This window comes from Colobus angolensis, unplaced genomic scaffold (genome assembly GCF_000951035.1).
Source record: "Colobus angolensis palliatus isolate OR3802 unplaced genomic scaffold, Cang.pa_1.0 Scaffold7, whole genome shotgun sequence".
Classification (NCBI taxonomy): Eukaryota; Metazoa; Chordata; class Mammalia; order Primates; family Cercopithecidae; genus Colobus; species Colobus angolensis.
The window spans coordinates 20,956,296-20,974,367 of NW_012120709.1; the positions used below are offsets into that span (position 1 = coordinate 20,956,296).

General features: G+C 37.2%; 1 pseudogene; it reads right to left on the reverse strand.

Annotated features, from left to right (window-relative positions):
* Positions 1-2,192: 2,192 nt before the first annotated feature.
* Positions 2,193-18,072, reverse strand: part of LOC105501203 — a 29,391-nt pseudogene continuing 13,511 nt past the window's right edge.

The following is an 18,072-nucleotide window of genomic DNA, read 5'->3' on the forward strand; positions in this document are numbered from 1 at the left end:
CAATTTCCTCTTTACAGACAAAGCAATCCTAACATGATTTTTTATTTGGGATTTAGAGCATAATTTTCATTAGTTTTAACCGTACTTTCAACATTTACATATCCTCTTTCTCCCTTCCTCCCTGCATAGCAGCCAATTATGTTTCTTCAGTTATTCATCCCTGTTTGAAAGCAGGCGCGAGGTGCCTCAGTTAATACAGCTGCAACTACTAAGGTCTTGCATGGCCACCTTAGCCCTATAGTGCCGTCAACTACTATCACATTGTCTAATCCGTCAATCCCATGCCTTCCACCACTGTATTTTGAATCTGAGTACACTAAGACTTTGGCTGTCCAACACTACTCTACTCTGTATGTGTGGCGTTCCATAAGAAGCTTTGTTCCAGTAGGAGGTGTGGTTGCCTTGAGAGATCTGAGAATGTACAATCCACAGAATTTTTTTTTCAGCCAGTTGTTAGTTGTAATTGCTCATCATTGGATTACAACAATTAGGTTCCTCCCACTGCTCCCAGCATCCAGCTACTAATAATTCTACTCCTCCTTCACTTCCTAGAGCTTGTGATTCACGAAGTTTCTACTTACGAAACCTTGCCAAACTTACTTTATATTCTCTTTGCTTTTCATTTTTCATCTACTACCACCCTAATCTATAGTTTGTATGTTCCTTATAAACATAAGTTATGAAAGCAACAGTAAGATTTTACAATTTCAATAAATAGATTTGTTAAAAATACTTAAATTGTTCAAGAAATAGCAACTGACATATCTTGAGCCAGACTGCTTTGGTTTAAACCCCAGCTCTGCCACTTGCTGTTTGGGTCACTCATATGGACTCTTTAAACATCTGAAAAATGAGTATGATAATAACATATAGGTAGTATTACGTAGTGGTTAGAGTGAGAGGATTCTGGCGTTGGGTTCAAATCTTAGCTCTGTCACTTATTTGCTGTCTAATCTTGATCAAATTTACATAAGTTTTCTAAAGCACCGTTTGCTCTTTTATCCAAGGATAATGATAGCACCTGCCTTAGGAGATTGTTGTATAAATGCAAGGCCTTAAGCCCAGTGCCTGGCACATCTTAGTACTAAACACATGGTCGCTGTTCTTAGGAAAAACACATAACACAGTTAAAGTTGATCAACTGAAACTCAGATATATAGGTTTCTAACTTTTCTGTGTCTGGCTTAATATTGTTCCTGTTGTTGATGGTGTCAGGGAAAAAGTAAAACTTCCCATCCCAGGCTATAGTCTCTTATGGTTTAAGAGGGTGTCTTTCAGATGACTCCCACATTTCTTTTGTTAGTAAAATGGAAAGTCTTAGAGGATTCCTCTCCCTGCCATACCCCTGTGATCACACTCCCTTCCTTCTTCTCTTTCCCTGATTGGTCTCTGGGCAGAGAAAGAAGCTTGCATCACCTCGTGATAGTAGGAGTTCCATCCCAAGAAGACTCATCCTCTGCTGGTTCCCACTGAACCCTGGCTGATGTGAAACTCATGCTACCTCACCTTTGAGTGTCTGATGCTATTCTTCCTGCATCTACCATTGATGCTTTTATGGGTTTTGTAACTTTTGGCCTGTTTTCCAGTCAAGGGAAATGGAAGATGGTTGCTCTTCCATGGAGAACTTGGGTAAGTTCTCCATCATGTCTCACTGATGACTGAGCCCCCACTGGGCTCCTACTGATGGCGATGACCTAATGTGACTCAGCAGCACTCCTCTTCCATATCCCTCCCCTATGACTTTGTATTGTTCAACTCTGCCGTCCTTTCCACTTGACTAATGGAATCATATATCCTGCAAGTTATTCTGTTATCAAAATTCCAAATGGAAAGTGAAATTCAAGTCCCCCCTTTAGTTTTGGCATTGCCTTAAACTATCTGGGGTATTTTTGTTGTACTTTCCCTAAGTTTTGGATGTGGAGGGTAGAATTGAGGACCTCCTTGATGACTGTCTGTGCTCTCTCCTTCTCTCTTTTTCTTTCTCCTCTCTGGGCTTGTTTTCCCAGTGCCCAAAGGGCTTTCCACTTTTCCTCTCTAGGTAGTGGGAATGCCATATCTTTTTTGTTGTCTACTCCTTGGCTTTTTGTAAGATTCTGGTCAAGTTGGCCAGACTTGACTCTCTTGATTTATGATCTATGATATATGAAGGGATATTAGAAACCCCCTTTATTCTCCTTAAAAAACAAACCGAGTTAGCTTTCACGTCTTTTCTGTTTCTGCGGGCTAGAATTCTGGTTTGAACACGTAAACTGAGCAACACTTCTCTTTCCACCTGAAATGATGAATATTGTTGATCAGGTAGGTGGGACTTGCAGGATAACATGACATATGGGAAATGAAATTTATATCACTTTAGTATTTCAAAAATATTCTTATTTCTGTTTATAGAATGATAAAAAAAGCAGAAAAATAATAATTTATAATTCCATCTCTGAGACATAGTCACTGTTAATAATATTTTCTAGCTGGGTGCTAACTGGGTGACTTAGAGCAAGTTAATTTATCACTTTGATCCTTAGTGTCCTTTTTTGATAAATGGGAATAACTCTTCCTCCTCTTCCCAGAGGTTTTGATTCAAAATGATATTTTTTAAAATTTCAAATTTTTGTGGTCACATAATAGGTGTATATATTTATGGGGTATATGAGATGTTTTGATACGGACATATGATATGTATTAAACACGTCAGGGTAAAAGGGGTATCCAGCACCTCAAGCATTTATCCTTTCCTTGTGTTATAAACCATTCAATTATATATTTCCAGTTATTTTTATTTTTTGAGACAGTCTTACTCTGTTGCCCAGGCTAGAGTGTAGTGGCACGATCTTGGCTCACTGCAGCCTCCGCCTCCCAGGTTCAAGCAATTCTCCTGCCTCAGCTTCCAGAATAGCTGGGGTTGCAGGTGCCCACCATCACGCCTGGCTAATTTTTGTCTTTTTTTTTTTTTTTTTAAGTAGAGACGGGGCTTCACTGTGTTGACCAGGCTGGTCTCGAACTCCTGACCTCAAGTGATCCTCCCACCTTGGCCTACCAAAGTGTTTGGATTACAGGCGTGAGCCACCATACCTAGTCATTCTAGTTATTTTTAAATGTACAATACATTATTGTTGACTATAGTCACCCTGTTGTGCTATCAAATAATAAATCTTGTTTATCCACTCTATTTTTATACCCATTAATCATCCCCACTTCCCAAACATACTACCCTTCCCAGTGTCTGGTAACCATCCTTCTCTCTATCTCCATGAGTTCAATTGTTTTAAGTTTTTAGCTCCCACAAGTAAGTGAGAACATGTGAAGTTTTTCTTTCTGTGCCTGGCTTATTTCACTTAACATAATGACCTCCAGTTCCATTCATGTTGTTGCAAATGACAGGACCTCATTCTTTTTTATGGCTAAATAGTACTCCATTGTGTATATGTACTACATTTTCTTTATCCATTCATCTGTTGATGGACACTTAGGTTGATCCTAACTTTTGGCTATTGTGCTGTGATAAACATGGGAGTGCAGATTTCTCTTTAATATACTGATTTCCTTTTTGGGGGGTATATACTTAGCAGTGGAATTGCTGGATTGTATGATAGTTCTATTTTTGGTTTTTCGAGGAACTACCAAATTTACATTCCCACCAGCATGTACAAAGGTTCCTTTTTCTCCACATTCTCACCAGTATTTGTTATTGCCTGTGTTTTGGATAAAAGCCATTTTATTATAACTGGAGTAAGATGATATCTCATTGTAGTTTTGGTTTGCATTTCTCTAATGATCAATAAAGTTGAGCATGTTTTTATATAACTGTTTGCCATTTGTATGTCTTCTTTGTAAAGATGTCTGTTCAAATCTTTTGCCCACTTTAAAATTGGATTATTAGATATTTTCTTATAGAGTTGTTTGAGCTCCTTACATATTCTGGTTACTAATCTCTTGTCAGATGAGTAGGTTGCAAATATTTTCTCCCATTCTGTGGGTTGTCTCTTCACTTTGCGGATTGTTTCCTTTGCTGTACAGAGGCTTTATAATTTGATATGATCCCATTTGTCCATTTTTGCTTTGGTTGCCTGTGATTATGTATTATAGTCAAGAAATCCTTGACTACTTCAATGTCCTAGAGAGTTTCCCCGGTGTTTTCTTCTAGTCGTTTCATAGTTTGCGGTCTTAGATTTAAGTGTTTAATCCATTTTGATTTGATGCTTGTTTATGGTGAGAGATAGGGGTGGTTTCATTTTTCTACATATGGAGAGCCAGTTTTCTCAGCATCATTTATTGAAGAGACTGTCCTTTCCGCAATGTATGTTCTTGGTACCTTTGTCAGAAATGAGTTCATTGTAGACGTATGGATTTGTTTCTGGGTTCTCTACTCTGTTCTATTGGTCTGTGTGTTTCTTGTTATGCCAGTACTATGCTGTCTTGTTTACAATAGCTCTGTAGTATAGCTTGAAGTCAGGCAATGTGATTTCACCAGTTCTGTTATTTTTGCTGATGATAGCTTTGGCTCTTCTGGGTCTTTTTTGTTTTTTTTCTATTTCTGTTAAGAATGTTATTGGTATTTTGATAGAAATTGCGTTGAATCTGAAGATGGCTTTGGGCAGTATGGACGTTTTAAAAATATTGATTCCACCAATCAATGAATATGGAGTATCTTTCCTTTTTGTGTGAAAAAAATTTCTTGCGTCAGTGTTTTATAGTTTTCATTATAGAGAGCTTTCACTTCTTTGGTTAAATTTATTCCTAGGTATTTAATTTTATTTTAACTACTATAAATTGAATTACTTCCTTGATTTCTTTTTCAGATTGTTCACTGTTGGTATATAGAGATGCTACTGATTTTTGTATGTTGATTTTGTATCCTGCACGTTTACTGAATTTTCTTATCAGTTCTAATATTATTTGGTGGAGTCTTTAGGTTTTTCCAAATACAAGCTCATGTCATCTACAAACAAGGACAATTTGACTTCTTCTTTTCTAATTGCAGTAAAATTTCCTTTCCAGTTTGGATGGCTTTTATTTGTTTCTCTTGTCTGACTGCACTAACTAGGGTTTCCCATCCTATGCTGGACAACAGTTGTAAAACTGGGCATGCTTGTTTTGTTCCAGATCTTAGAGAAAAGGCTTTAAGATTTTTCTCCATTCAATATGATATGGGTCTGCGGCACATTACTTTTATTATGTTGAGGTCTATTCCTTCTATACCCAGTTTTTTTAAGGGTTTTTATCATGAAGGGATGTTGAATTTTATCAAATGCTTTTTTAGCATTAATCGACGTGATCATATGGTTTTTGCATGTGATCTGATGTATCACATTGATTTGCATATATTGGGCCATCCCAGCATGCCTGGGATAAATCCCACTTGGCCATGATGAAAGATCATCTTAATGTGTTGTTGAATTTGGTTTGCTAGTATTTTCTTGAGAATTTTTGCATCAATGTTTGTCAGTGATATTGACCTTTATTTTTCCTTTTCTGATATAGTATTGTCTGGTTTTGGTGTCAGGATAAAACGGCCTTCGTTGAATGAGTTTGGAAGTGTTCTCACCTTCTTTATTTTTTGGAATAGTATGAGTAAGATTGCTATTCATTCTTTAAACATTTGGGAGAATTCAGCAATGAAGCCATCAGGTCCTGGGCTTTTCTTTGCTGGGAGACTTTTTATTATGGCTTCAATGTTATTACTTGTTATTGGCCTGTTCAGATTTTGGATTTATTCATGGCTTAATATTGGGAGGTTTTATGCGTCTACGAATTTATCAATTACTTCTAGCTTTTCCAATTTGTTGGCATGTGGTTGCTCATAGAACCCTCTAATGATCCTTTGAATTTGTGTAGTTTTGGTGTTAATGTCTCCTTTTTCTTCTTTATTTATTTGGGTCTGCTCTCTTCTTAGTTGAGCCAAAGGTTTTTCAATTTTGTTTATCTTTTAAAAACATCAACTTTCCATTTTGTTGATATTTGGAATTTTTTGTTTGAATTTTATTTCTGCTCTGATCTTTATTATTTAAGAGCATATTGTTTAATTTTCATGTATTTGTATAGCTTCCAAAAATTCCTCTTGTTATCGATTTGTAGTTTTATTCCATTGTTTTCAGAAAGATACTTGATATAATTTCAGTTTCTAAAAAATCTTTAAAGGCTTTTCTGTGGCCTAACATATGGTTCATCCTTGAGAATTATCCACGTGCTGAGAAGATTGTGTTTCCTGCAGGCATTGGATGAAATGTTTTCTAAATATCTATTAGGTCAATTTGATCTATAGTGCAGATTAAGCCCAATGTTTCTTTGTTGATTTTCTGTCTGGATGATCTGTCCAATGCTGAAATTAGGGTGTTAAATTTTCCAACTATTATTGTATTGGGATTTTTGCTCTCTTTAGCTTTAATAACATTTGTTTTATATATGTATGTGCTCCAATGTTGAGTACATGTATAGTCACAATTGTTATATCCTCTTTCTGAATTGACCATCTTATTATTATATAATGCCCTTCTTTGTCTCTTTTTATAGTTTTTGTCTTGAAATCTATTTTGTCTGATATAAGTGTAGCTATTCATACTTATAAACTTTTTTGGTTTCCATTAGCATGAAAGGTCCTTTTCCATCCCTTTATTTTCAGTCTATGTATGTCTTATGGTGAAGTGTGTTTCTTGTAGGCAACAGATTATTTGGTCTTTTTATTTTTATCCTTTCAGCCGCTCTTGTTACTTTTGATTGAAGAGTTTAGTTCATTTACATTCAATGTTATTATTGATAAGCAAGGGCTTACTCCTACCATTTTGTTGTTTGTTTTCTGGTTGCTTTCTGGTCTTCTCTTCCTTCTTTCCCTTCTTCCTGTCTTCCTTTTAGTGAAGATGATTTTCTCAGGTGGTATGTTTTAACTTCTTGCTTTTTATTTTGTATATCTGTTGTATGATTTTTGATTTGTTACTGCAAGGCTTTCAAATAATATCTTATAACCCATCATTTTGAACCCATGACAACTTAACACTGATTGTGCAAACAACAAAATGGCAAGCAAAGAGTAAACTAATGTGAACACTACACTTTATTTCCTTGCTTTTTAACTTTTTATTGTTTTTATTAAGTCTTATACTGTCTCTGTCTTGAAAAGTTGTAGTTATTATTTTTTTATTTGTTCACCATTTAGTCTTTCTACTCATGATATAGTTTGCACATTACAATTACGGTGTTATAATATTCTGTACTTTTTTGTGTTTTTACTCTTATTAGTGAATACCTTCACATGATTTCATATTGCTCATTTACCTCCTTTTTTTCAGACTGAAGAACTACCTTTGTCATTTCTTATAGAAAAGGTCTGATATTGATGAAATCCTTCAGCTTTTGTTTGGAAAAGTCTTAGTTTCTCCTTCATATTTGAAGGATATTTTTGCTGGATATACTATTCAATGGTAAAAGTTTTTTCCTTCAGCACTTTGAATATGTCATGCCACTCACTCTTGGCCTGTAGGGTTTCCACTGAGAAGTCTGCTGCTAGACATATTAGAGCTCCATAATATGTTATTTGTTTCTTTTCTCTTGCTGCTTTTAGGATCATTTGTAAATCCTTGACCTTTGGGAGTTTAATTATTAAATGCCTTAGGTAGTCTTCTTTGGATTAAATCTGCTTGGTATCCTATAACCTTTTTGTACTTGAATATTGATATATTCCCTAGGTTTGGGAAGTTCTTTGTAATTATCCCTTTGAATAAACTTTCTACCCCTATCTCTTTGTCCACCTCCTTTTTAAGGTTAATACCTCTTAGATTTGCTCTTTGGAGACTCTAGATCTTGTAGGCATACCTTTTTCTTTTTTATTTTTTTTTCTTTTGTCTCCCTGACTGTGTATTTTCAAATAGCCTGTATTCAAACTTAACTAATTCTTTCTTCTTGATCATTTTGCTACTGAGAGACTATGATGCATTCTTCAATAGACCAATAGCCTTTTTCAGCTTCAGAACTTCTGCTAGATTCTTTTTAATTATTTCAATCTGTTTTGTAAATTTATCTGATATGATTCTGACTTTCTTCTCTGTTATCCTGGATTTTGCTGAGCTTCCTTAAAACAGCTATTTTGAATTCTCTGTCTGAAATGTCGCGTATCTCTTCCTCTCTGGGATATGTCACGGTGTATTTAGTTCATTTAGAAAGTTAATGTTTTCCCAAATGTTCTTGATGCATGTGGATGTTCTTCAGTGTCTGGGCATTCAAGAGTTAGGTATTTATTGTAGTCTTCATGGTTTGGGCTTGTGTGCACCTGTCCTTCTTGGGAAGGCTTTCCAGGTACTCAGAGGAACTTGGATGTTGTGATGTCTTTGGTCACTGCAGCCATATTGGCTTTAGGGCACACCCTAAACGCAGTAATACTGTGGCTCTTGTAGACTCAGAGGTACCACCTTGGTGGTTTTGGGTGAGATCTGGCAGAATTCTCTGGATTGCCAGGCAGACATTTTTGTTCTCTTTCTTTACTTTCCTCCAAACAAACAAAAATCTCTGTCTTTATGCTGAGTTGCCTGGAGCTGGGGAAGGAGTGACACAAGCACACCTGTGGCCACCACCAGTGGGACAGTGCTGGATCAGACCTGAAACCAGCACAGCACTGGGTCTCACCCAAGGCCTGCATTGACCACTGCCTGGCTACTGCCTATGTTCACTCAAGGCTCAAGAGCTTCTCCAGTCAGCAGGTGGGAAATCCAGCCAGGCTTATGTCCTTCCTTACAGGGCGGTGAGTTCTCTCTGGCTGCTGGTGGGTCCAGAGATGCCATTCAGGGACCAGGGACTCTAGTTGAGAACCTTAGTGCTCTATTCTACTGTGGCTGAACTGGACCCAAGCCACAAGACAAAAGTTTTCTCCACTCTTTCCTCAAGCAGAAGGGTCTCTCCTCATGGCCGCCCCTACCCCAGGAGCCCACTTGGTGCTCTGCCCCACTGTTGCCAGGTTGGTACCCAAGCTGCAAGACAGAGTTCCCTTTAGTCTTCCTTCTTTCCTCAAGCAGAAGCAGTGTCTTCCTATAGCCACCACATCTGAGAATGTGCTGGGTCACACCTGCAGCCAGCATTGCTCTGAGTCTCACCCAAGGCCTGAAGTGAATACTGCCTGGCTACTATTAGCTTATTCAGGGCCCAAGGGCTCTTTAGTTAGCAGGTGATGGATCTCGCCAGGACTAGGTCTTTCACTTCAACACGAGGGGTTCCTTTATTCCCCAGAGTGTGTTTAGAAATGTCTGGGAGCTGGGACCTGGAATGGGGGCTGTAGGATTCTGCCTGGTGCCCTATCCTACTGTGGCTCATCTGGTTTCCAAGTTGCAAGACAAAGTCCTCTTTACTTGTCCCTCTCCTCTCCTTGAGCACAGGGAAGAAGTCTCTCCTGGAGCCGCAAGCTGCACTGCTTGGGGTTGGGAGACAGATGACACAAGCCCTGTCCTGGCCACAGCAGCTGGTATCTCACTTGGTCATGTGTAACCCAAGTCAGCTGGCTCCAAGCCTGGCATAGCACCAGGACTTGCCCAGGAGTTGCAATCCTTGTGGCCTAGACTGCCTTTCAAATTAATTTAGGAGCCCACTCCAGAGATTTTTAGCCCATGTTGGTGGGTCTTGCTGGAACTCAGGTCCTTACTTCTGGGATGGACAATTTGCCTCTTGGTAGGGCTAGTCTAAATGCTCCCTCTGTGGGTGCCAGCTGAGTTCTGTCCTACGTTGCTTTCCTCTGTGACAGGGCAGGACTTAGTTCCAATGCCATGTCCCACAATCACTGTGCTCTCCCTCCCCCAAGTGCACAGATTTTTCTCTCCATCCCATGCCACTGCTACTGGGGAAGGCGTGGCGTAGGCAATTCAAGACTGTCTTTCCTACCCTCTTCAGTTTCTCTTTCCTTAATATGAGGTTAAAACCAGGTACTGTGGGCTGGGCGCGGTGGCTCCCGCCTGTAATCCCAGCACTTTGGGAGGCCGAGGCGGGTGGATCACAAGGTCAGGAGGTCAAGACTATCCTGGCCAACATGGTGAAACCCTGTCTCTACTAAAAATACAAAAAAATTAGCTGGGCGTGGTGGTGGGCGCCTGTAGTCCCAGCTACTCGGGAGGCTGAGGCAGGAGAATGGCTGAACCCGGGAGGTGGAACTTGCAGTGAGCCGATATCACTCCACTGCACTCCAGCCTGGGCGACAGAGTGAGACTCCGTCTCAAAGAAACAAACAAACAAACAAACAAACAAAACCAGGTACTGTGATATCCCTCACCTGATTTTTGGTTCTTTAGGTTCTTTATTGTATGGATAGTTGTTCAGTTTGTTGTTCCTGCAGTGGGGGAGGATCACAGGAGGCTTCCATTTGGCCATTTTGTTCCACCTCCTCAACGTTTTTTGTTTTGTTTTGTTTTTTAATCGTAGAAGTAGTTGTTATATATAATTTGTTCTGATTCTTGATTTTTATCCCTGTTACAATACCCAATTACTCTAATATGTGTGTCTTTATAGTATGTTTTGATAGTCAGCTGCTGCATAATGATGTTTTGATGAACAATGGACCATATATATGATGGCGGTCTCGTAAGATTATAATGGAGCTGAAAAATTCCTCTTGCCTAGTGATGTAGTAGCCATCATAACATTGTAGTGTAATATTACTTATGTCTTTGTGCTGATGCTGGTGTAAACAAACCTGTGCTACCAGTCATATAAAAGTATAGCATATATATATAATTATGTATGGTACATTATTGATAATGATAATAAACGATTATGTTACTGGTTTATGTATTTAGTGTATGATACTTTTTTATTATTATTTCAGAATATACTTTTTCTACTTATTGAAACAGCCTCAGGCAGGTCCTGCAGGAGGTATTTCAGAAGAGGGCATTGTTAGTATAGGAGGTGACCCCCCCCATGTTACTGCCGCTGTGCAACTCACGGTCTTATAGGATGTGAAGGTGGAAGACAGTGATATTGATGATCCTGACCCTGTGTAGGCCTAGAGTAATGTGTGTGTTTGTGTCTTAATTTTCAGCAAAATTAAGAAAAAAAAAAAGAATTTAAAATTAGCAGAAAGCTTATAGAATAAAGATATAAAGAAAAGAGTGTTTTTGTACAGCAAGTGCAAATGTTTATAAACTCTGTAATAGTGTATGTAATGTCCTAGGCCTTCCCATTTACTCACCACTCACTGACTCAGTCAGAGCAACTTCCAGCCCTGCAAGCTCCATTTGTGGTAAGTACTCTATACAGGGGTACCATTGTTTATCTTTTATATTATATTTTTACTGTACTTTTTCTATATTTTGATATGTTTAAATACACAAATATTTATCATTGTGTTACAGTTGCCTACAGTATTCAATACTGTATAAATATAGTATAAAAACAGTATAAATGCTGTACAGGTTTGTAGCCTAGGAGCAATGGGCAATATCATATAGCCTAGGTGTGTGGTAGGCTATGCCATCTAGGTTTGTGTAAGTAGACTCTTGTACAACAACAAAATTGCTTAATGATGCATTTCTCAGAATATATCTTTGTTATTAAGCAATGAACAACTGTATTTGGTAAAATACAAAGATATTCCACATATTTTATTATGCTGTTAAGCATCTTTTAAAATAATTTATGTCAGTTATAACTTGTTTATTCTTTCACATGAACGTTGGAATAATTGAGTTTACTTCTTAAGCATTTCATTGGTATCTTCATTTAAATTGCCTTATGTTCATGTTATTAAACGTACTAACAAACAGGTTGTCTTTTTTGGGCCTCAGTGAAGTTTGGTAGTTTTCATTATATAAGACGTTTTGCATTTCTTGTTAGGATGTTTCTTACGTATTGCATGTTTCTGATTATTGTTTAAGATGGAACTTTTTTCCTGTTAAATTTCTTTAAGTGATTACCGTTGAGATCTATGTCTCTATCTATTATCTGTATTGATGTCAATATCTGTATCTATATTGCTGACTTTTGTATCTTTTTAAACTAGTTATCTTACTGACTTCTGCTAGTACATTTTCGTTTTATTTACTCAGGTTTTTCTGTATAGAGAAGAATCGCTTGAAAACAGAGAGTCATTTGTCCCCATTTAAGAATAATTTATTGTATATTTTAAAATAACTGAACGAGTGAAATTGGAATGTTTCTAACACAAAGAAATGATAAATACTTGAGGTGATAGATATCCCAATTATCCTGATTTGATCATTAGACATTGTATGCTTGTATCAGTGTGTCACATGTACTATATAAATGTGTGTAACTATTATGTATCCATAATAATTAATTAAAAAATAATCAATTAAAATTATTGTCCTTTATTACATTGGCTATAACTTACAGAAAAATGCAAAAGAGTAATGAACACACTGTTCTTCTTCCTGAATTTAATGAGACTACACTCTATATTTTATCATTGGCTATCAATATGCAATAACTATTTTCTATTAGATTAAGGAAGTTTTCTTCTATTTTCAGGAGGCTTTTGTATTTATTTTAATATTGCTTTCAGTTTAATTATTTTTAATCTTTGCAATTATTGAAATAATTAGTTTTAATCTTCAGAGGTATTGATGTGACTAATTAATTGACTGGTGTTTTTAACATTCTAGTGGATTAGCATGTTATTTATATTAATAGTGAGATTAGTTTGTGATTTCCTTTTTTGTGCTGTATTTATGTGTGGGCTTTGGTATTAGAGTATTGGTGGTTTGGGAAAATGAATTGGAAGTGTGCCATCTTTTTCTCTGCTCTGGAACAACTTAAATTGCATGTTAATTATCTTTCCTTGAAGCTTCAATAGGACTCACTTGTAAAATTGTCTGGACATGGTACAGCTTTTGGAGCTATTTCTTAGGCAAAAATTTCAACTTCTCCCGTGATTATTGATATTTAGATGAACTGTTTTCTCAAGTCTTTTCTGTAAGTTTATGTGTTTTTAGAAAATCATGTGTCTTATCCTTATTTTCAGAATTTTTAGCTTAGGTTACTGTGTTTAAATTTCTTATACCATTGTTACATACTTCTGTATCTATGAATAAAGCCTAATTCGTGCTTTTAATGTTTTGAATGTGTTTTCTGTTGTTTAAATATGTAAGAGGTTTGTCCATGTTATTGATATTTGCAAAGAAATTAACTCTTGGATGTATTTATCAAATGTACTTTTATTTTCTAATAATTTCTCTTGATATCTTAGGTTTCTCACCTTGTTTTTTTTTTTTTGCCATTTTTCAAATTCATTTTGATTTTCTATTTTTAAAATGAATATATTTATGACTGTAAAATTTCTTCTGAATATATTTGTCCTCATACCAGTTTCGATTTTTAGATTTTGCTGTCTTTATAGATTTAATAGCCTGTAACTGCATTTTTAAGCTTTTGTAACAAATAAGTATAATTTACAAGCAGTAAAATACACATATACTTAACAAATAAGTATAATTTACAAGCAATAAAATACACATATCTACATATCGATTAGTTTTTTAATGAAGTAAAATTTATACAGAGTGAAATGCACATATGTTAATTGTACAATTTGGTGAGTTTTGACAAATACATGTGTCTGTGTAACCAACACACCACCCAAGACACAGAAAGTTTCATTACCCCAAATGTTCTCTCCCATCACCTTCCAGTCAGTTCCAACTCCTCATGGACAACTGCTGCTGATTTCTGTCACTACTGATTCATTCCATTGATTATTGGGCTTTGTGTATATGAAATCTTATAGTATGTGCTCTTTTGTGTCTGGCTTCTTTCCCTCAGCAAAGTGATTTTGAGGTTAATCCATAGTGTTGCTTATATCAGCAGTTCATTCTTTTTTTTTTTTTTTAAATTGCTGAGCAGCATTCCATGGTATGACTATACCACAATTTGTTACCCTGTTTCTAGATGAACTTTTGGGTTGTTTCCAGTTTTTTGGCTATTATGCATAAAGTTGCTATAGGAATTCCTTTAAAAATCTTTCTGTGGACATGTTTTCATTTTTGGGGGGTGCATATTTGCTGGAATTTCTGGGCCAAGGGGTATGGTTAATTTTATCAGAAACTGCCAAAATGTTTTCCAGTGTTTGTACCATATACATTACGTACAGAAATGCATGAGATTTCCACTTATTCCACATCGATATTAATAATTGGTATTGTCTGTCTTTTAAGTTTTAGTAACTTTATTGGATACAAAGTAGCATATCATGTGTTTTAAATTAGTATTTTCTTGATGGATAATGATATTGAACATCTTTTTGAGTGCTTATTGGCCATTCATATACTTTTGTGGGGTGAAAGGTTAGTTCAGTCCTTTTGTCCATTAAAAAAATGGGTTGTCTGTTTTCTTTGTTATTTGAGTTGTAAGCGTTCTCCACATATTCTGGATATAAGCTGTTTGTCATATTTATGTATTGTAAATATTTTCTTCTAGTTTGTGATTTATCCTTTTTACAGTGTCTTTTGAAGAATAGAAGATCTTAGTTTTTTTTTTTGTTTTTTGTTTTTTTTTTTTTGAGACGGAGTCTCGCTCTGTCACCCAGGCTGGAGTGCTGTGGCCGGATCTCAGCTCACTGCAAGCTCCGCCTCCCGGGTTTATGCCATTCTCCTGCCTCAGCCTCCCCAGTAGCTGGGACTACAGGCGCCCGCCACCTCGTCCGGCTAGTTTTTTGTGTTTTTAAGTAGAGACGGGGTTTCACTGTGTTAGCCAGGATGGTCTCGATCTCCTGACCTCGTGATCCGCCCGACTCGGCCTCCCAAAGTGCTGGGATTACAGGCTTGAGCCACTGCGCGCGGCCGAAGATCTTAGTTTTAATGCAGTTCATTTTTATCACTTTTTCTTCTATGGTTATTGCTTTTTTGTGTTTTACTTAAGAAATCCTTACCTACCTAAATATTGTAAATTTGTTTTCTTCTTACAGCTTTACAGTTTTGTGCTTGATCCCATCATTCTTCCCAAATTAATTTTTATGTTTGGTATAAAGTGGTATGAATTGGTATGAAGGAGAAGTCAGGGTTCATTTTTATTTTCCCCATTTGGATATCCAGTTGTTCCAACACCATTTGCAGAAAAGACTGTCCATTCCTTATGGAATTATTTTGGTGCCTTTGTTGAAAATCAGTTGAGTGTATTTTGTTGGTCTTTTTCTGGACTTTCTATTCTGTTTCTATACTTGCAGTTTGAAGTTTCTATATTTGATACTCTCTTTGAACCATGAATTATTTAGGAATATGCTGACATCTTTAACAACAACTCTAACTTACAACACAGAAAACTGTTATTTTAGGGCCATGTCAGTAATGATGCCGAATAGTTATTCACCTGAGTAGGGATGTCCATTCTTTAAAGTAGTTCTGAAACCTAGCAGTATGCATGGGAAGTTTTTTAAAACAATACAGATTTTGGAACCCCACCCCAGACCTAATTTTCAGTGTAGAAACCGGATAGTTTCTGTTTTCAGAAAGCTCTTCCAGGTGATTCTGAGACATCCAGTCAATTTGGAAGCCATTGCTCTAAGCACTACCCCTTACAGCAGAAAGCAGACTTAGGGTTACTCTCTAAGCCCTCAGTGGATTCAAAGCTTTGCATTATTTCAATGTACAGAGTCAACCCTCAAGAAAGGGGAAGAGACAATTAGCCTGTTTTTCCCTCAAGCATTGAAATCACCACAAATCTCAGGTTATCTTTGAATGACCTTTTAACTTGAGAGAATATGATATTTATGGTTATTGTAGTATATTTAAGGTATTTTACAAGTTACAAAAACCATTTAATTCTGAATGACTGTTCTGCTGTTCAAATATAGGGACTTTAAGATTCAGGGAGGAATCTTTGGGACTATGAAAGTCAGTGTCTTATTTATTCCAGGGCTAATGGATCAGAAAAGCTCCAAGAAGGCCAAGAGAGCTGTCAGATGAAGTGCACTGTGGCTCAAGATCAGAGAGAAGGGCTTTGGAGGTAAGAAGGTCTTTGGAAGAGAGTTAGTATCTCAATGTATCCATGAGAACATAAAAAACAAACAAACAAACAAAACAGAAACCTGTAGCTTCTCAGTAGATACTGTATATACCAAATCACCATCTTCTCTTAGACCAGTGGTTCTCAACTAGAGGTGATTTTGCATTCTAGGGGATATCTAGTTTTTGTTTTTCACAATTAGGAGGAGTGCTAACTGGCATTTAGTGGGTGGAGACCAGAGATGCTGCTAAACATGTTACAGTGCACAAGACAGCTTCCCACAACAAAGAATTATTCAGCCCAAAATGTCAATAGTGCAATGGTTAGGAAACCCTGTTTTAGACAAATAATGTGAAAGAAGATTTTTCCACAAGAGACTACTTGGCTTCTACTTTTGACAGCCCAGAGATTTCCCAAAGTAAAATGTCCCATATCAAGTTCATGTTCTTTCCAGCCAAACTGTGGGCTTCTTTCATTGTTCTCTATCTCAGGAAAAAGTACCAGCATTCATTCTATTGTGAACACAAGAAATTTTAGACTCATTTTATATTTCTTGGGTGTTCTGTACTGTGCCTCGGTGTAGATTTACTTCTCTTTATGCTGCTTGGGACTCATTGGGAATCTTAATCTAAGGATTCACATATTTCTTATAGAAAATTCTTAATTATCTTTTCAAATTCTTCTCTCCACTCCCCCCAAAAAAGGCTCTTTTTAGACTTTCTCATTATATACTTTATGTCTCTAGCCTTCTATTTTATATTTCCATCCTCTTTGCACTATATTCTGAGTAATTTATTCAGTTCTATCTGCAGTTTCACTATTTCTCTCTTCATCTTTGTCTAATATGCTGTTTGACCTATCCACAGAATTTATAAGATTAGGGACTTTCTAAGATTATGGGACTTTATAATATTACTGTTATTTGCTATTTTAATGAGTATATTTTTCATATCTGGAACTATTATTTAGTACTTTTGCCAACCTGTGTGATGTTTTTCCTAGTTTCTTCTTTCACATAGATTTGATTCTATTTTGTAATTTTAAATGCTTATAGTCTTCAATGATGACTCGCATATGAATTTCTTGGAGATCGAATTCCATGAAATCCTTCTATTTTTGCTTATGGTAGATGGTTTTCTTGTGTAATTCTATATTGTGATCTTATGATTGGTAGGACGTTACATGAAAAACCTATGTGGTTTGGCTTTTGCGTGTGAATTCCGAGTTTGATTTGTTTCCTTTAAGTTTCCCTGGGAGAATTATTATCCCCAGCTTGCTTACTTATTTATTTACTTATGTAGCCACTGAGAGTGGCTAGGAGTGGGAAAACAGTGAATACTGAGTCACAGTAGACAAATGAGTCTTCTGGTTTGATCTGGTCTGGTCTGGTTTGATCTGGTCTAGTCTGGTCTGGTCTGGTCTAGTCTGGTTTGAACTGGTCTGGTCTGGTTTGATCTGGTTTGGTCTGGCTTGATCTGGTTTGATCTGGTCTGGTCTGGTTTAATCTGGTCTGGTCTGGTCTGATCTGGTTTGATCTGGTCTGGTCTGATCTGGTTTGGTCTGGTTTGATCTGGTTTGATCTGGTTTGATCTGGTCTGGTCTGGTCTGGTTTGATCTGGTCTGGTCTGGTTTGATCTGGTCTGGTCTGGTTTGGTCTGGTCTGGTTTGATCTGGTCTGGTCTGGTTTGATGATCTGGTCTGGTCTGGTTTGATATGGTCTGGTCTGGTTTGGTCTGGTTTGATCTGGTCTGGTCTGGTTTGATCTGGTCTGGTCTGGTTTGATCTCGTTTGATCTGATCTGGTTTGATCTCGTTTGGTCTGGTCTGGTTTGGTCTGGTCTGGTCTGGTTTGGTCTGGTTTGATCTGGTCTGGTCTGGTCTGGTCTGGCTTGATCTGGTCTGGTCTGGTCTGGTTTGATCTGGTCTGGTCTGGTTTGATCTGGTCTAGTCTGGTTTGGTCTGATCTGATCTAGTCTGGTTTGATCTGGTCAGGTCTGGTCTGGTGTGATCTGGTCTAGCCTGGTCTTGTCTGGTCTGATCTGGTCTAGTCTGGTATGGTATGGTCTGGTTTGATCTGGTCTGGTCTGGTTTGATCTGGTTTGATCTGGTCTGGTCTGGTTTGCTCTGGTCTGGTCTGGTCTGGTTTGATCTGGTC